The 19,766-nt window shown below is 35.7% G+C and overlaps 1 long non-coding RNA gene across 1 annotated transcript in view; it reads right to left on the bottom strand.

Annotated features, from left to right (window-relative positions):
- Positions 1 to 403: 403 nt before the first annotated feature.
- Positions 404 to 19,766, bottom strand: part of LOC134758071 (uncharacterized) — a 117,056-nt gene continuing 97,693 nt past the window's right edge. The window contains exon 3 of the long non-coding RNA XR_010132882.1: positions 404 to 824. This is a non-coding gene — a long non-coding RNA (uncharacterized lncRNA). The remainder of the gene's footprint in view (positions 825 to 19,766) is intronic.

Below are 19,766 nucleotides of genomic sequence, written 5' to 3'. Positions count from 1 at the left end.
CCTTCAAACAAGAATGTAGCCTGGCTAATACTTTGATCACAGCCTTGTGAGAAACTGAACAGAGAATCCAGCTAACCTGTGCCTGGACTCTTGACCTACAGAAACTGTCAGATAATAAATGTGTGTTCTTTTAAGCTACTTAATCATGGTAACTTATTTCATAGCAATAACTCTGTGAAGATGAATACAAGTTTATACACAGTTCCCCAGAATTCATGTTCTAATTAATTATCTGGTGTTAGTTCATCGGGGTACTGTAACACAGTACCACAAACTGCTGGTTTAAACAACAGAATTTTATTGTCTCACACTTCTGGAGGATAGAAGTTCAAGATAAGGTTTCAGCACGGTTGATTCTTTCTCAAAGCTGTGAGAGAGAATCCATTCTAGGCCTCTCTCCTGGCTTCTGGTGGTTTGCTGGCGACCACCGGCATTCCTTGGCCTTTGGATGCATCACCCTAATCTCCGCCTTCATGGTCACACGGTATTCTCTCTTTGTGCATGTCTGTGTCTAAATTTCCCCTTTTTATAAGAACGCTAGTCTTTGGCTGGGCGTGGTGGCTCAGGTCTGTAATCCCAGCATTTTGGGAGGCCGAGGCAGGTGGATCACAAGGTCAGGAAATCAAGACCACCCTGGCTAACACGGTGAAACTCTGTCTCTACTAAAAATACAAAAAATTACCCAGGCGTGGTGGCGGGCACCTGTAGTCCCAGCTACTAGGGAGGCGGAGGCAGGAGAATGGCGTGAATCCGGGAGGCGGAGGTTGCAGTGAGCCGAGATCGCGCCACTGCACTCTAGCTTGGGCGAGAGAGAGAGGCTCTGTCTAAAAAAAAAAAAAAAAAAGAGAACACAAGTCTTATCGGATTAGCGGCCCACTGTATTCCAATATGACCTTATGTTAACTAATTACATCTGCAACAACCATACTTCTAAGTAAGTTCACATTCTGAGATGCTGAGAGTTAGGACTTCATCATATGAATTTGAAGAGGACAAAATTCAACCTGTAATAGGTGTTTAACTCTTCCTGTAAAAGGAAATCCTAAGAAAGAAAGAAAACACTGCCATTTTAACTTAAGGAATTATCTCTTTGAAATAATAAGCTCTCCTTTCACCCATTGTTTTGTCTGTCATAGCAAGAAGAGAGTGGAGACCAAAAGCATTCGTATATCCATTAATTTTTTAATGCATTTCTTTGAACACTTGGCTTTTACAGAGACAGGAGCCATGAAAATACATCATTACTTTAAAAAGTTATAGTATCAGCTTCACTTATTAAAATGCAGAAGCACTTATCTAGCCTTCCATAATTTGGTGCCCCAAAGTATTCAGTCTTGGGAGACTATTGCAAATGACTTTGTGAACTACCAATGTTTCCTTGGTATTAACTTATTTTACATCATATTTTTCAAACAGAAAATATGAAATGCATTTGATAGCTCCCAAGTTTAAATAATAGTATTCACTTCCAAATGATGAAGCTTTTAAATAGTTAAGAGCATCTTGTGGCCATAGAAATAGCTATTAACAAGTAAGCATCTTCTACCTGTCAGTATTGCAGTAAGCAGTTCACATAGATGATTTCATTTTCTCTTTACAGCAACCATATGAAGTGTTTGCTATATGAACCATATAAATGGACATGTAACATCTCCATTTTATAAAAGAAGAAAGTGAGGAAAAGAGAATAAACGAGGTGTCCAAAGTCATACAGCTAGAAAATGTTAGACCTGAAATTTTAGTCAAGTTCACCTTCATTTCAAAGAGATACACTGTCTTGCTGCCTCAGAGTAATGCAAGACTTATATATTTTATAAAATCATGATTCAAAAATTCTCAGAGGCCAGGAGTACCAACCGTCACTTCATTATATAGATAAAGTCATTATTAACAAATACATCCATCAGTCCATTTAGCAATTTCTTTAGATAGCACCATTGATGCAAAGAAAATCAAGTAGGGGCTGACAGAAAGGCAGTGCTGATCTTGGCTGTCTTCCCATGTCTTCCCTCAGCTGGCATTCCAGGCTCTCAAATTACCACCCTGAGGTAGAGTCTATGAGGTGAATGACTATTAGGTACATTGGTTCTATCGGACACAAATAAAAGGTTTTAAGGGGTTGACATGACATTAAAATGAAAAGTGGAAGCCTATAATTGCATGTATAGATCTCTGGCTCATAATACCTCAAGGGCTACTACTCTGATATTCTGTTCATCAGTTTCATACTATTAGCTCCCTTTCCCTGATTGTTGTCTGTGAATCATGAATTATTGCTTGATCTCATATTTGAACAGTTTTCGTTGTGTCTGGGTTGCTCACCTTAAAACATACGAGTTATAAGAGCAATTCAACTCCTACTTCCAAGCCATAGAAATACTCGCACACATTCCCAGAAGTTAGTTACTTGAGAAAGATTTCCAAAATTCTGTATCTATAGCCCAGTAATCAAATTATCAGATCTGTTTCCTTCATCATCACAGCATGATCTGATGAATAGCAATTGTTCCCTCTCTCTTGTCCAGCTTAGGCTGTGATTAATTTGATTGGTTTCAAAACCTGTTGTGTTTTTCCTCTGTGCCCTCCCTGAATATTGGCACAATATTATTGCAGTAGGTTGCGTTACTTCCATTTTATCTTACATTTTCAGGCCACTTAATCCCAACATGTAAATTTCTGTAATATTAAATGCAAGTGAACATTTTAAGCCAAGAGCCCTAGCATTTTTTTAGTAAGACTGTGTCACTGCTCCTAAATTACCATGAGGCATGTTAACACAAAGATATTACAAATAACAACATAAAATGACAGGAAATTTAAATGATACCTGGGAATACAAAATTCATGCACTTAGGTCTACCATATGTTATATCACTCTTATCATAATATCAATCCTCATCTCCAATCAGTAAAGCTAAAAATGAGGTGACTTTCTGTGATTACATTTACAGATTAAAACATTACATGAATTAAAAGGAAACCTGATCATTAAAAAAATATGTATTTAGTAACTATTATATGCAGCTATTCCTGGAAGAGCAGGTGGGGAAATAAAGATAATAGTCATAAACCTTACTGTTAAAGAATATATAATCTATCTAGAAGAAAATGACTAATTTTTCTCTAATTGCTTTGCCCCAAATTTTTCAGTATGTCTGGATGCCTTGTTCAGTTCTTAAGATTACTACTTATTCTATGTATCTTTTTGCCAATAAAATTATTGATATTTTTCATAATTTTTAATCAGTGAAAATAATCTAGGTCAGGTTTGCACTAGGCTTAACATATAACTGCTGTGTTCTCACAGCTTTAAAATTCAGCTGCTGAATGTAAATCTTTAGAAAAAAGACACTCCTTTAAGAATAGAATGCTTAAAATTTTAACCCCAGTAGTGAAAAGAAAAGCTCATAGCTCAGTATTTTCTCCAGCAAATGAAAGAAAATAATTATTTCATTCCTATTCCATTAGCTGTTTATGATTTTAATTCAACAACACTTTGGAAAAAATATTCTTCTGAAGGCTGATTACTGGATACACTTCTAGGTTTAACACTTCGAGATAAGTCTTGGTGATGGAGGATATAGATTTGGAGGTATAGCTATCTTGTCACCTTGTTCTGCCTGCCCTCCCGCTGTAAATTTTTTATTCCACATTTTAGCATTTTGTGTGTGTGCGTGTGTGTGTAGTATAACTAAAATTCTATAAAATATGTATTATATAAATTATGTGGTTTTGTCTTTACAGTAAGTACTATTTTTATGCCCTTTGTTCTACTTCTTGAACTGAATTTTTTATAACTTTTTATATTTTTGCAAATTTTTAAATATGTGATGATTATTTTCTATTTGTTTTCTCTGTAATTTAACATTTATATGTAATTGGCAACATAGAACAATCATAGAATTTATGATTTTTAAGATAAATGTTACCTAATGATCTACTTTAAAAAACACATTCTTCAAATAGATGCATTTACATATAATGAGATGAACACATTCCAGTTTTTGTAACTTTTGACATCTTACTCATACATCAATTTTATACTTTCTGGAAGTAAGATGTTTCTGTTTTGAATGTTTACTTTTTGTGACCTTTTATACACAGCTCTGAAATTGTCATCTGTGTCTATTGCAACCAGCTGTAGTAAACAGAAACCATACAGTAACATTAAATGGAGATGCTAAAATTTTATAAAATGAGTGAATGATAATTGATGATGAAACAGTGAACATGATTAACTTAGTGCAGAAACCAAAATACAAAGAATAATGGTGTAATTCTTCTGTCACTCAAAACTGCACAATATATTGACTTAGATCATTCTATTATTAGCCATATAAGCATTACAGTGTTTTTCCTACAGAATACACAATGTGATGTAATCATCTCTTATATTTTTCAGAAACAATAGCCATAGAGTCCACATATTATGTTTTCTGTTGGCAAAGAGCTATTCTTGTTTGTATCTTGAAAGATAAAATGTTTTCTATCTTCCTCAGATGTTTTTAAACTGCAAAAAATAAAAAAACAGATGAAGAATACAGTGGCATATATCAAAATAATTTACTTCTAGCACTAAATATTGACGAAGAGATTCTCCTTTACTTTTTGCAGTGCCATTTAAATTCAGTGATTACATTTCTGATGTTACAAATAAAATTAACCATTTGGAAACATTATTCATATCTCAACAACAAGGTAATTATTTAATATTTTCTGCCAGGAATATTGAGGTGTATATTTTTTATTTAGAAAAGGTAAAGAATTTAAAGTTTCAGGCTGCTTTTTTAGAATTGATGCTAGCATGCTTATGAGAATCATAACTACAAGCTCTCTATTTTAAATTATTTACTTTTTTTTACTAAGAGCATGGACCTTTTTAAGAAAAAGTCTGAAAAAATATTTCTGAAGCCCACCAAAAAGTAATGTGTGACTTCCCCCTGCTGGCTTAGTAGAATAATAAAAATAAGAAAACCCGTTGTGATAATTTTTTATATTCTAAAACACTAACGTCTTATTAATTTAGAGAACTAGGACACACATCTTTCGGAAGTTGCAAAGCATCTACCAGTAGCTGCAACATCCATTTATGCACTAAATATACAGACCCATCAACATTCATGTATATTTCCACCTGTCCACATTCACACCCAATTAGATCCAAAACCACATCAACCTTTTAACCTAAAACAATATTTAAAAAGGAAACAGACACACACACACATACACAAACACACACACACACACACGTGTAAAAATCCCTCTCTTGCCTAGTGCCAGTTCGAGTTTATTTGCTATCCTCTCCCTGGAACTCTAAAAACCTCTCTAGTTGTCACCAATGTGGGCTGGTTTCCAGGTTCCATTCTCTGCCTACTGCCTGTTGGATCTTGTAGCTGATACTGTACCTGGAGCTTCGTGTGCAACCTGGCAATCATTGCTACTACAAAACTAGTTCACTATTAAATTATATATTTTAAATCACTTAATTATTGTTGCATCTTATTAAAATTAAAAATAACTCAATCTGATGAACCAAAAATAATAGATGCATATTTTGTATTACTTTGAATAAAATTTGCATGTTAATCAACTAGTTTCTAAATGCCAAGAAATAACTTTTCTGTTGCCTTCTCTCCCCCTGCCTTGCAGTGAGTGCCAAATAAAGATGACCCAAATTAAAAATGTGAGAATTTGAGTTACACATAAGAATTAACAACCCTGTATACGACACAGTTCCTTGGGTCTAATTCTTTCTGAAATTGCTGCAAATAAATTTATCCTTTTTAGAACTGCTGAAGTTGTATCCATATAGCAAACGAGTTCACACATTTGCTGACTGAATCACAGAGACCACTATCAGTATGTAAAATTCTCTAAGGAGTTATGAGGTCTGGATGTCAAGACAATTCAAATAATCAGACCAAGTACTTTTCATTCTGCGAATGTCATCCTGTTAAGTAAAATGACTAAGCAATGAACTAGTTAGCAACTTAGTGACTAACCTGCCCCTGGTTAAGATTGTATATCAATCCAGTCCTAAAGGCAAAATGCATTAAATGGTTACTGTTGCAGGCTGCGTTGTGTCCCCTAAAAGATGTCTTGAAATCCTAAACTCTGATACCTGTAAATGTAACCTTATTTGGAAATAGGGTCTTTGGAGACATAGTTAAGATAAGATCATAGGGTGGACCTAATCCAACATAATTGGTGCCCTTATGAGAAGAGAAGAGACAGACAAAGACACAAGGGAGAACATTATGTGAAGATAAGAGTCAGAGATTGATTAGAGTGATGTGATGACTGCAAACCAAGGGATGCCAAGGATTGCCAGTAATTGCAAGGATGCTAGGAGAAAAGCATGGAACAGATCCTCCCTGAAAGCCTCCAGTGGGAACGAACTGTAACACCTTGTTTTCAGACACCTAGCCTCCACAGCTGGAGAAAATAAGTTTCTGTTGTTTTAAGCTTCCCAGTTTGTGGTATTTTGTTATGGCAGCCATAGGAAACTAATACAGCTAATGGATGTAATATTTATTGGAAACCTACTATGAATGAAGGCACTAAATGGGTCTTCAAGCCCACAGCACCAAGGCCAAGCCATAATACCTTGGCCTTTTCCTTCAGGACACCTGAGCAAGTGAATAACAGAGAAGTGAACCAACCATTATAATCAGTCATGAAACTATCTTCAAGAGATATTATACAAGCATGTATAAAAAGTCTTAACGTAGCAATATTCCTAGAGAATATGACATCTCAGATAAGATGTAAAGAATAAATTTAAATAAGAGTAAACCAAGAAATATTAGGGGCATGCTAGGGATGGAGGTGTGCAGAAATGTTGAAATCATTCCAAATAGAGGCAACAGCATGAAAATGAGCCATACGAAGAGTGTGTTAAATTTCCGGAACCTCAATTCCACTCACTCCTTGCAAAAATCATGTATATATTTTTGTAGTAGAACTTATTAGGAAGTAAGCAAGATTTGTGTTTCTTTACATGATCTGAGTTAATAAGATAGTCTCCCAATAATAAGATGTAATCTCCCTATAGAGGAATTTCTCAGAATAACATATGCAACAAACGACTGATCCTTTTTACTTCAAGGCATTTCTGAAAATTGAAACTCTTAAGTCCACAGTTTCTTAAACAAATATTCCAACACCACCTCTTTGCTATTCCCAAAGTCTTTTGAAAGTGCTTTTAAATTATTTCCACCTTTAAAATTTCCCAAACATCCAAGGCACTTGGACTATATTATGAACAAATTGTCTAAAAATACTCAGGCTTGCATAATCAGTAAAGAAAGCACTTTCCTTTATAGTACGAAGTTCAGTAGAGCATCTGAAATCAGTGTAGCTAATAGAAGAGTTCAGATGAAAAACTATTCTGAATCTCAGAGGTTACATAAGCAGAGTATTAAAGACATTCTAGTTACTATGGTAACCTCATTTTTTATGGATTAGTAGAGTAAATAGTCTTACAAATCTTCAATAATCTGTTGACAAGTTAAGGTTAACCAGGGTAAAATTAAACTATAAAGCTTTCTTTTTAACAAATATAAAACAGAAAATTAGTGACCAGTATTTTTTTCAGAAGAAAGACACAAGTACTTACACAAAGGTTTCATTGCCTCATTTAGAGTACTGATCTAGAATTCATGGTATTATAAATTTTGCAGTAATGTATTACTGAAAACTGCTTAAGTGCATAAACTGAGATTCTCTCCCTTTTTGACCATCCAAATGTATATCTGCTTATGTTATTTTTTCATTTCAATAAAAGAAATTTTAATGAAATCAATGCCAGAACCACAATTCAAAATTTGCTATACTATAGTATATCTTTTGATTCACTGATTGTTATTTTTTCACATAAGTGACATGATCATATTCTAAACTCCATGAATAAAAATTTTACCTCCTGATAGAATATCTGTTAAAGTCATATTTAAACATAAACCAGTTAGTTAGATCAATTATTTTTATCCTAAATTCATGAGAAATATTAAACCAAAAACTGAACTTTTAGATCAATGGGAAAATTATTCTTGGCATTTTCTCTCCAACACCGTGGCATATTTCTGAGAACTCTCTTCATGTGTATGTGCCAGTGTATTATGCAATATCCCCTGCACTCACATTTTTCAGCAAATGTTCTCAAATCAATACTTCCATCTTGCCCAATGATTGTTCTTTCTATCTACCTATCTCCAAGTTTAAATTCTCATTGTTTTTCAAAACTTTTCAAGCACCTCCAGAATTTTATCTAATCTACCTGAAGCATCTTCTGAAGCAAAGGAATCAAGCTTGAGTTCAATTCTTTTGTACAACATCTCACATTCCTCAAATTTATGACAATTTCAGTGGTAATAGTAAATCCAATTACAAACACCCTAAAAGACTATAAGGCCATTTTCTGGCATTACTATTTTACAATTTACACACACACACACACACATCCAGATAGATAGACAGACTAATAGACGATTGATTGATAGAGAGAGATAGATGATAGATAGATGATAGATAGATAGATAGATAGATAGATAGATAGATAGATAGATAGATAGACAGATATAACATGCAGTCATTCTAAGTAATTTAAAACAGATAATAATATTTGGTAACCTTGTAAGGATATCTTAAAGAGGCACACACGTGCACACACATACATACACATACAAAGTCCTTTGCCACTAAACCACAAAAGAAAAATTCTAGAATAAACAGGTGAATCTGATTTAAAATCTCAGGAATCCTTTCATTCTCTCAACACATGCCTTCCTCCTGTTGGCCACGTACAAATGGTTTTAGACTCCGGATCTCTAAGGGAGAATAGGAGGGAGTGAGGCCTGGCTCAAAAAGGAAGTTTACATAAGCCCAAAGTTCAAATCTAACCCATTTGCCATCAGTACTTTGCATGACCAAATCTATTATCTAAACATCCAAAGAGTATTTAAACAGATGACCCTAAAAGCAAGTCAGCAATATCTCTATCTAACAAAATGAAAAAGTAGGAAATGTTAGTATAACTATTAGTTATATAACTACTATACGTCCAACAATGTGCATGAGTTAGTTCCAATTCTGTTGAGGAAATCAACTCTTTAAATATTCCATAGGCTGGACATTTTTGTCCATTTTTCAATATTAGCTGTTGTTGTCTTCTAAAGCATAATCTACTCATACAATTCTCAGATTACCTGCTTCACATTCCCATAACTGTCTTCCCCAGATCTTTAAAAATAGGCTTATTTATAGGCTCAGTTTCTGACTCATTACTGTTTCCAAAATACCCCTTAGTATTAGTTACTATTTGTTGAACAATTGGTATGGGCCAAGTGATTTACATTAACTAACTCATTATTTTTCAGAGCAGTAAATAACATTACCTTTGTTCACATCTAGGTAAATTGAGGCTTAGAGGCATTGAGTTACTTGATTTAGTGTGCATGGCTATCGAGTGTTGAAAGTCCATTTAAAACCTAGATCTTTTTCAACCCAAAGTCAAGGCCCTTAATCTCTATGTTAAGGGTTCTCAAACTTGGCTGTGCATTAGATGGCTTGTTAAAATGTGGGTTGTTAAACCGTAAGCCTCGAGTCTCTAATTCAGGGTTTTGCAAGTGTGACAAGTCCTCAGAGAAGACTGATGCTGTTGATCTTGGACCTGTGAAAGGAAAATCAATCTTGGGACCCCAAAATTACTAAGCTAAAGGGAAAAGTCAAGCTGGGAACTGCTTAGGGCAAATCTGCCTCCCATTTTATTCTTTAAAAAGCTAGCGGCCAAGCACGGTGGCTCACACCTGTAATCCCAGAACTTTGGGAGGCCGAGGCGGGTGGATCATGAGATCAGGAATTCGAGACCCGCCTGGCCAACATAGGGAAGCCCTGTCTCTACTAAAAATACAAAAAAAAAAAAACTAGCTAGGCATGGTGGCAGGTGCCTGTAATTGTAGCTACTCAGGAGGCTGAGGCAGGAGAATCGCTTGAGCCTGGGAGGCAGAGGTTGCAGTGAGCCGAGATTGCACCATTGCACTCTAGCCTGGGCAACAAGAGTGAAACTCCATCTCAAAAAAAAAAAAAAAAAGGATAGCTACTAAATAAAAAAGATACACACCTCCCTCACAAGGAATTTCCTAGTGGACGAAGGACAGACAGAATTCAAAGTCATCCCTCTGCCTTTGGAAAGGCTAATCAGAAACTCAAAAGAATGCAGCCATTTGTCTCTTACCTACCTATGACCTGGAAGCCCCCTGGATGGAACCAATGTAAATTTTACATATATTAATGGATGTCTCCTATCTCCCTAAAATCATGTATAAAACCATGTGCCCCTACTGCCTTGGGCACATCTTATCAGGACCTCCTGAGGCTGTGTCACAGGTGCACATACTTAACTCTGGCAAAATAAACTTCCTAAACTGACTGAGACCTGTCTCAGATAGTTGGGGTTCGCAGAGCACACTTTTAAAACATTACATTATGATATACTTCAACCCCCACCCACACCTTCAACATGATATAGCAGTGGTTCGCAATCCCAACTATACCTTTGAATCACCCATAGATTATCAAAATAAGAAAAATACCCATGCCTGGGCTCCACACCAGACAAATTACATCAGGGGATCTGAGGTGATTTGATGCCTGGATATTAGTTGTTTTTAAAGTTTCCCAGGTGATTCTAAGGTACAGCCAGGTTTGAAAACCACCTAGAAAAGGTGAAAGGAGCATGAACTTTGTAATTAAATGCTCAGGCTTCAAATCTTAGTCCAAATGAGAGATTACATTGGCTTGGACAATAGTAATAGCAGTGGGGGAAAGTGGTCAGTTTCTGAATACATATTGAAGGAGGAGACAATGGGATTGTTCTAGTAAATTCATTATGTGGGGTAGCAGAAAAAGGAATTAAGGACATTCCAAATTTGGGGTCCTAAAGCCCTGGAAGGATGGACTTGCCATTTATAAAGAAGGAAAAGATTTGCAGAGAAACTGGCTTGAGGGAGAAAAATCAGGACTTGATGTTGACCAGGTACTATTGAGATCCCAGTTATGTAACCAAGAGAAAGCTACTAGCAGGATGATACTGCTGTTTAACGGGGAGCTCTTGGGGTTTCAATACAAATGTGGATGCCACATCCAAAGAGAGTAAATAAGATCATGTGGATAGTGCTGATGAAGAACGGATCCTAGACCTGAGCCCTGAGGCACTCCGGTGGTTGAGGAGGGGAGAAAAACAAAAAATTATGTTGTCCCAGAAGGAAAGCAAAGCTAATCATGCCCAATGCTGACAATAGGTACAATATCGGCCACTGAAGGCCATGGAAGTCAGTGGCAAACATAATTTTATCATAGGGAAAGGGACAAAAGCCCAAGTTGGAGTGAGTTTATACGTTTTAAGTAAGGTTGATAAAGTATTCCCAATTTTGTTTTAAATTCAGCATTGTCTAAGTAGGTCAGAAATAGTTTGGCACTGATATTACAAAGATAAACAAGATCTGGCTGGGTGCGGTGGCTCATGCTTATAATCCCAGCACTTTGAGAGGCTGAGGTAAACGGATCACCCCTGAGCCCAGGAGTTCGAGACCAGCATGGCCAACATAGCAAAATCCCGCCTCTACTAAAAATACAAAAATTAGCCGGGCATGGTAGCATGTGCCTGTAATCCCAGCTACTCGGGGGCTGAGGCATGAGAATTGCTTGAACCCGGGAGGCATAGGTTGCAGTGAGATTGTGCCACTGCAATCCAGCCTGGGTGATAGAATGAGACAGAAAGGGAAGGGGAGGGGAGGGGAGGGGGTGAGGAAGGGGAAGGGAGAGGGAGGGGGAGGAAGGAAGGAAAGAAAGAAAAAGAAAGAGAAAGAAAGGAAAGAAAAATACAAGATCCCTCAAGGAGTTCATAATCTAAAGGAAAACATTTATAAGCAGTGTTAAAACTATTCACTAAGTACAAAAATAGAGGGACAGATAGTGTTATGGGAGCAATGAAAAGAGAATACTCAGCTTTTGATTTTCTATTTTCAATTTTCAGGTAAGGATTTTTTAAAAATATGCTGCTTCTGTAAGTCACGTAAGGACAGCCTAACCTACCAAGGAGAAGCAGTCAGTATGGCACATAGTGTCTGAATTCCAGAAAGGCATTAGGTTCTAACACAAACATAACATCCAATTTTTATCAGCAAATTAAGGTTATACAGCTTAGACTATATTTGTATATTGCATCTCACCAGCGTTGAGCTCAAAATAAAACAACTGTCTTGGTTGTATCTATTGCCAAACCCAAACTTACTGACAGAAAACAGACCTGACTCTGGGCAGACTTTCCTTAGCCAACTCCTTCCGCATCTTGATTGTTTTTCTCTCAGCGAACAAAGCTTGCCCTTTCAGCCCTTAAGAGGTTCTGAACTTAAGTGGAATCAGTGGCTGGGATTTTTCTTTCAAGCGAGTATTGCCTTCAGCAAGGGCGTCCCGCAAAATGGATCAGATCCTCCCACTGCAGGAATTCCTCACTCTTCAACTCTCTCGCTGTCTTTCCTCATAGGGGGCCAGGGGAAGGTTAATTGGTAATTTCTCTTTGAATATGAAGCCTATTTAGCTAATTACTTGGGTTTTTGATGTTATTTTTAGAAGACTGGTTTAGAGATTTGTTTTAGAGGTTCTTTTCCTTCCCTTCAAATTCAGATGTATTTTTAAACTTAAAGGCAAATACAATAAGTCTAATTCGATTCCAAATAATTTAATTAAGTGGATGAGCCCATTGTAATTCTGTGGAAATTAGATCCTCATTTTATAGAGGGAAATGAAATAACTCCCTTTATAAATGTTATGTGAGGTTTGAGGTTGAGAAACAGGAAACTAGCGGTAAAATATCAGATGTGAAAATTCAAACCTTGTATCCAACAGAAGTTGAAGTGAATTCAACTAAATGTCACTTTCTCAGTAACCTTCCCTGATCACACCTTCTACATTATGTCACCTCCTGTTATTCTATAGCAAGCACCCCGTCTCATTCCCGCAGAACTCTTATTATAGCAGGAAGTTATTTTTGGCTTACTAAATAGTTTATTACTTATCTACTCCATTAGAATGTAGACACCATGAAATCAGGAATTGTTTTTCTTATTTTCTTTGTAATGCACACATTTTCCCCAGTACTTGAAAAACATTAAGGATTTTAATAAATATTTGTTGAATAAATGAAAGAATAAGTGAATCAACCAACTAAGTACATAACACTCAGGTTGAAATCATCCAACTACCTAAAATAATGGCTATTAATTTTTTTGGACCATAACTCACAGTGAGATATGTTTTCTTTTTTTTTTTTTTTTTTTCTTTTTAAGATGGAGTCTCCATCTTTTGTCAGGCTGGAGTGCAGTGGCACGATCTCGGCTCACTGCAACCTCCGCCTCCCTAGTTCAAGTGATTCTCTTGCCTCAGCCTCCCAAGTAGCTGGGACTACAGGTGCACACCACCACACCCAGCTATTTTTTGTATTGTTAATAGAGACGGGATTTTACCATGTTGGCCAGGATGATCTCGATCTCTTGACCTCGTGATCTGCCCTCCTCGGCCTCCCAAAGTGCTGGGATTATAGGCGTGAGCCACTGCACCTGGCCAGATATATCTTTTTTACTGGCATAATTTATTACTTTGTTCAATTATTTTTATAAGCTGTATTTAACTGGAATTTTTGTTTCTGTTTTTATTTAGCTTATTGTCCCTTTTCCTTTCAACAGAAGTGAGAAAAGGAAAATAGCTCAGAGTGTTCTGAGCTATGTGAGGTATTCAAAATGTATCAGGTCCAGAGAGACAAGAGTAGGTACTTCAGTCACATTCTCCCCATGTTCAGGGGTCATTGTTTAAAGTAATTTTGGTCCTGAACAGCTGCCTCACCCATTATCTTCATGTTCCTGAAATTTGTGATACAAAGAACAATGTATAGCCAATAATAGCTTATGTTATATTAATATAAATTTTTGGTAAACCACTTAGGAACTGTCTCCTCTTTTCCTCTAAAAACCTTCTTATAGCTGTGGTTAATCAGGGTGTATATTCAGGGCAACTTGAAACGATGCTCCCAGGCTGCAGTCCTCAAACGTGGCCCAAATAAACTCTCAACTTATATAAATTTTGCCTCAGTTCTTTTCTTTAGGTTGACAGAAGAATTGCCTTAAACATTTTTTCAATGATTTAAATAATTTATTTTACTTTTTAAATCTTATTTTATGTTCATCATTTATCATACATTGTTACCTATTTTCTTAGTGTGGTTGGTTTAATCAAGCTGCTATATATTCTTCTTTTTCCTCTTAGAAATGTGGACATCCTGGTATATTTTTTTTCCTCCTTTAGTGGCTACCTTCATTCTTCACTAATATTCGAAACAGTAAAACTTTTTCTTATACCAAGATGCACTGTTTTCTCTACCAAGACATCCTATTTCCACAGTACCCTATCAAAATACCATACTTCGCCCATTTTCTTCCTAAGTCCCAGAGGAGGCACTTGAAATAATCCCCAGCCTTCCACTACCCTACTCACAACTCTTAGCTTTTGTTCAGTTATTCTAGAACTAAAAGTACCAAGCTACTGTGAGGATTCCCTTTGTTCTATGTTTCTTCTCTCTTAAGTATTCTTAGTTGGAAGTTCATTCCACACACTCTGAGTCTAGGTTGATCCATTTAAGTTCTGTGAAGCAGCAGTTACCCCACAGCACTTTCTACCAGTTCTATTAAATTTCATTTATTTTTAAGTGCTGGTCACAACATCCTAAATTGATTGTGTTACTCACAAAAGGATGTGGCCTTTGCTTCAGTCCCGGCCACTACAGAATCCTGCCTCATTCTGGAAAAAAAAACATGCTCTCTGGTTGCACACATCTACTCACATCAAAAAGTCTAATAAAAACACTCGGATCAGCATCACACCTCAGCTGCTGGGTTGTTGAGAACACCTAAAAAGGTATCTCTTCACCTTAGTCCCATCACTGAAATAACAGATTTATTTCAGAAGGTAAATCTTTACACTGTCATTCCCTGCACAGAATGCAGAGAAACTTGCTCACTTCCTCTAACTTGGCAGAGTGTCTGACTGGACTTTAGAATCAGTACCTCGCACCAACTTTCCCATTTGTCCTTCCCCATCCTAGAGCCGTTCTACTGTATAGCACAGCTTTCAGCCCTCTCTTTTATGTTTACCCTGCTCTGTACTCTCTGATCTGCCACTGACTCTCCTCAAGTAAAGGGATCATCAAGTATAAAGTTTTAAGAAATCTTAAAAAAACAAAAACTTCTAGCCTGATAAATGGAGCCATCTAGTTTCAATAAAGTTTGAAAAGTTAGTAAATCTAAAGACCAGAATGAAGTTAATCTCTAAATTCTGCCTGTTTTCAGTGGTTAAGAGGGTATTGCAATGTCCAAATTGATTTTAAGAATTATTCAGTAAGATAACAATTATCTTCACTATTTGGAAATAACCCAGCAGCCATCTTATTTTTAAACAAAACAGTGTCAAATTAATGGGCCTTATATGCATATTTACCACTAGATTTTTCAGCCATTTCTGCCCCTTTAAAAAAAATAAAGATCGATCTTAAGGAAATATAGATTGTTGGGATCTTAGACAATGGTTCTCAACTTTAGCTGCATGGTAAAATCACCCCAGACTGATTAAATAATAATCTCTGGCAGTGTAACTGCACGTGAGCAGTTTTGAAAGCTCTCCAGATGATGTGCAGCCAAGTTTGAGAATGACTACTATATGCCATGAAATTAAAGAGACTAAAAATAAATAAGTAAATGAAGGCTGCACCAGCCTTGAGGTGGAAGGAAGAAGGGTAGTTGGAAAACAAAACAAAATACAGATCTCCTTGAGGTAGAAAGCAATTGATCATTCAAAGCCTCCTTGTCTAACCTCTAGGAAATTTTATTAAAATTCATAGGCAAAAACAAACAAACAAAAAACTATATGAAGAACCCTTTGGTGATCGTTGCCTGATAACACTTAGCAGTTACACTGAAGGGGTAAAAGATTGTAATCCTTCAAAAAGTGTCTTCTCATGCTTTTTAAAGAGTTGTGTGGGGTGCTTTGGTAGCCCCAATGAAGAGAAACGAGAGCAAAGGGAGCTTAACAGATTTTCCTCACAGCCAGGGTCAGATAAACCTTGTACCAGCCCATGTGGCTGCTAGGAATTGCTGGGGTTTGTAAAGTTCCACATGAGGAGGGAAAGTCAGCTTGTAATCATGAAGCATTTTTATGTAAGCATTTCCAATAAATAGCCAAAAAAGATCCGAGAAAAAGGGATATGATTTATTTTAATTTGTTCTCTCATTCCACATGAAATTCCACTTTCATACCTAATTTTGTATTTGTAATTTTGCATGCTTTTCCTCAAAGAGGTCCTCCACATTGATTAAGCTTCAGGCCCACAAAACCTGGATTCAGCCTTGCCCGCAATTGATGCCTGCTTAAACAAAAATAATACAAGAAAGCACAAATCTTAATTCAGATTTCTTTCTTCCTACATATGCTTTATAAAAAGAAAACGAGAACATGTAAAATCAGCCAATGAACAAATCAACAACATTGAAAGTTTCTTATAGAAATCTAAAAAGAAAGACAGGTTATTTTATTTTGTAGTTAACTCTTATGTTTGGGGAAGTACATAGGAAATAGTTGATGTTTTGTTAAAACTGAGTCATCCGACCTGTACCTAGGATTTCATAAGTTTTTTTTCACCATAAATGTTTATGTTTCAGAGAAACTATTAGACATTTTGGAATATGTATTAGGAGCTCCAAATTTTGCAGCACTCATTTGCAAATACCCCCTAATATCTAAATAACGTGTCACCACTTACAAGCTACCATCACACATCATCTGATGTAGGAGCCCATGAGGCAAGCATCTCAAGGATTTTTTTTCAGACCCTGTATTCTCCTACAGGCTGACGGAGAAAGTGAACCTCAAAAGAAGATTAAAGAAATTGTCCACAGTTACTCTTAGAAGGGTGCAGTATGAATTTAAAGCTGAGAACTCTGACCTTAATTCCAGTGTTTCTTCCACAGGACCATACCTTTCCTCATTCTCTTCCATTTTCCTGTTATCCTCCACTGCCTTCTTCACATCTACCTGTATGCACCTTATACCTGTAACCATTACTCACAAAGGACATGCTGAATAACCTCCATACATGGAAAGTTCTGATTCATGAAGGTGCTAACCAAAAAGCAAACAACCAAAAATGAGTTGAGGCAAGCCAATCAACATAAAATGGAAAACCTCATAGGTGCTAGCAATATTTTTCTATTAAAATGCCAGATTCATGTACTCTATTCAACTCTCTGCTAAAGAACTTTTCAATTCTTTACTCCTTAATGAGAAGCCAAACTATATATGTTACATGCTTAAATAATTATTTCAGAAGCCATAAGATGTCCATGTAATCAGAATAAATTTTTTCATGAACTTGGGACCTAAACTTGGCCCTTTTCATCCTTAATCCGTAAGGCTTGTCTGCCCAAAAAGCCTTTCACTTTCTCTGATTTGTTTTTATTTTACAACATTAACTCTCATTTTGTCCCACTGAAGATTGCTTCTTGCCCAGCAATGATAAGCAAAAGATTCAGAGATGAAACAGCTGGTTCTAATACTTAATTGCCCATTACATAGTGGAATACAGCAACATTTTTTACATAAAAAGAAGAGAAAATAAAGAAAGGAAAAAAATTAACATATAGCAAACCTTGTAAAATTACAACAATATCAACATAACAACACTAGAAAAGCAATATAATTTTGTTTTCCCTTTTCCTTTTTAATTTTCAAAACATGTTATCCTTAACTATTTCATTTTTAACATTAATTGTATAGAATAACATTGACATTTCTTTTAAAGTTTATATTCATTTTACCATTCTGAAAAGTCTCTTGAACTTTAAAAGTGACCTCAGATTTCTGTAATACATAAAATAAAATACATGCTTTCCAACATAAAAATATAATTAAAATTTTGAGCCATTTAATAACAAATATGATATATGGCAGGCCGTGTTGCATTTTTTTTAGCTTAAAAACACAAAATGTACTCACCTGGAGAGAAATGCTAAGAAATGTTATTGGAATGAAACAGAAAGGCTTTAATTATTACAAGAGTATTAAATGTTTTCAAAAATCACCTGTTTGATAAAGACTTGCTAAGTAATAAAATACAGAGTATTTTCTCTAGGTTTACCAGTTTTTAATGAGAATAATTATATACATTATCTTGAGGAAATGTCCCATTTGAGAAAGGTAAAAAGAATATAGTAAAATATAAAGAAATAGGAACATAATGAGTACTGTACTTATAAATCATAGCTGACAAAATAGTTTAACTATCATCTGCAGGAGAAGACAACAATTAGAAAATTTAAAAGTTCTTATTTTAGATGTGTTTTCATTCTGAAAGTGAATTTCTTATTATGAAGTTATGCCTTGATTATTGGCCATTACCACTAGCAATAAATGAAACTATTCCTAGGTTTCTGAATATATTAGCATATCATGTCTTACAGTATATGGGAGGAGCCAAAAATCAACCATTGCTTTAATACACTAACCTCATGATTAAAGCATGAGGCATTGCTTAAGCAAAATTAGACTGTGGAAATTACAAACAAAAAGATGAGTCATTCATTTACTAATTGGTCCTCCCTATTTCTGGCATAGGAACACTGTCCTTTAGGCATAATTTATACCTTTATCAAACAAGATAAGAATTATGATGATTAGAATTTAGAGGGATTGACTGGGCCCAGCCCTGAGCTATCTTATATGATGGAACTAAAAACAGGATTCACAAATGAAGTTTAAATATTTGAACACAGAAAAATAAAAATCAAAAGCCACACAATCACATGTCTGTAACAAATGCAATAGCATTAACATGAAGTACAGAGAACAAAGTGTTAACGTAACTGGTCACAAGGCCAAACACTTTAATCTAAAGTAAAGTCCTTTGTGTAATGCAAGGAAGTCTATATTGGAAGTAAATTGACCAAAAAGTCACGACTTCAGAATAATCGTGAAATTGTACATTAACTATACTTTTCAAAATAATGCCATAAACTTTAAAAAATGACTAACAACTGTTGTGACTTGATTAAAAAGAAGGAATGATAATAATTCATATTCACCTTTATGATTCAGTATGGCTGGCGTTAGAGAAACATTCAAATAGGGCAGAGATCACATATTTAAATATAGGCTAATTATTTTCACCCATCAAAAAACAAACACAAACAACTCTAATCTGTTTCCAGTAATTATGTCCAAGACTTATTATATTTCTATGAATGATGAATCATACCACTAGTATCATCAAACAACACAGTAATTAAGGGTGCAGTCTCTGAATCCACACTGGCTAGTGTGGAGTGTCTGCTCGGATGCCTTCTGACTGTGTGACCTTGATTATGGTCAGAGACTTTTCTGTTCAACAGGTTCCTCATCTGTAAAATAGGTATAATAATAGCAAGTACTTCATAGGGCTGTAGTTGGCAGGATTCAGAGAACTATTTTTGACATGGAAATTCAAAATAAATATGACCTATAATATTACCACTACTATTACTACCACTGTCACTATCGCTATTACTCCTTCTGCAACCAAGAGAAGTCTATTAAACTGCAAATATCCTTGAGAGTGGACCAGTGACATCTTTCTATATAGCCCACTAAGGAAAACATTTCATTACAAAGCACAAATATCAACAATTCCT

This window comes from Gorilla gorilla, chromosome 2 (assembly GCF_029281585.2).
Source record: "Gorilla gorilla gorilla isolate KB3781 chromosome 2, NHGRI_mGorGor1-v2.1_pri, whole genome shotgun sequence".
NCBI classification, from domain to species: Eukaryota; Metazoa; Chordata; class Mammalia; order Primates; family Hominidae; genus Gorilla; species Gorilla gorilla.
This window is presented reverse-complemented; position numbering and strand designations above follow the sequence as displayed.